The sequence below is a fragment of the Triticum aestivum genome, chromosome 2A, assembly GCF_018294505.1.
Source record: "Triticum aestivum cultivar Chinese Spring chromosome 2A, IWGSC CS RefSeq v2.1, whole genome shotgun sequence".
Lineage (NCBI taxonomy): Eukaryota > Viridiplantae > Streptophyta > Magnoliopsida > Poales > Poaceae > Triticum > Triticum aestivum.
Genome location: NC_057797.1, coordinates 2,619,542 through 2,620,849, shown reverse-complemented (window position 1 = coordinate 2,620,849; position 1,308 = coordinate 2,619,542).

Genomic DNA, 1,308 nt, shown 5'->3' with positions numbered 1-1,308 from the left:
CGTCATCACGGTCTCCTTCTTGCACCGGCATTGGGTCACCGGAGCCGTCCTCACGTTCTCCTTCTTGCACCGGCATTAGGTCACCGGAGCCAGCTTCTTCACCCTCTCCTTCCAGACCATTGGTGTCGTTGAGAAACAACGAGACGACATCACTTCCTTCTGCGATTATGTCCCTCAACAACGCTTCTTTTGCTTCGTCTCGGGCGGTGTCCATAGTTTCTACAAATATTTACAACATGGCAATTATTATTCAAACATGATAGATGGATATATTAGTGGCAAACGTAGATCTAGCTAGCTAATCACAATAAGGAATCATATTAATTAGTGGCCTCGACGCTGCTTCTCTAGGGTTTCGGGTGGCCTTGTCAACGCTTCAAGGGTTAGGGGTGGCCTCGAGAATGCTTCAAGGAGGGGGTAATATCGACCCCCCACGTGTTGAAGCTATCGGGAGGGGGTATATCGACAACGACGACACTACATCTATGTCCCTCGACGACCCTCGTTCCCGATAAAAAAAAGAGGAAGAAGAAGAAGAAAAAGAGAAGAAAGAATAGAGGAGAAGAACTCCTCTATTCTTTCTTCTCCTCTTTTTTTATCTTCTTCCTCTTCTTTTTTTATCCTCTTCTTCCTCTCATGTTCGAGAGGATCGCCGAGGGGTCGGGAGGTTGCCTAGTGTCAAAGGATTCAACAAAACCTTGTGTTCATCATTAGGCGAAAGTAACAGGTGCATGATGGTACGAAGCTCTCCAAAGTTATTTTGGAACAGAGTCCGAGATAGGATAATTCGCTTTTTGGTACAAAGTTCAGCAAGAACCTTCCAAATATCGTTATTTGGAAGGCCTTTGCTGAAATTCATACAAAAAGGCAAATTATCCTATCCGGGACACCATTCCAAAATAACTTTGGAGGACTTCGTACCATCATGCCCTGGTTACTTCCGGCTAATGATGAAGCCATGGATTTCTTCAATACTTTGACACTAGGAAACCTCTCTCGACCCCTCGGCGATCCTCGACCCCTCGAACCCTCGATGACCCTGGAACCCTCGACCCCTAGACGTCCCTGGAACCCTCGACCCTCGATCCCTCGACCCTATAGAACCCTCGAACCCTCGACCCTCTACCCTAGTTCCCAACCTTCGACCCCTTGGCGATCCTCGACACCCTCGTTCCCGATAAAAATTAAGAAGAAGAAGAAGAAGAAGAAGAAGAAGAAAGAGGAGAAGAAGAAAGGAATAGCTAGAGGAGAAGATCGAAGAAAAAAAGAAGAAAAAAAAGAGGAGAAGAAGAAAGGAATAGTGGAGAA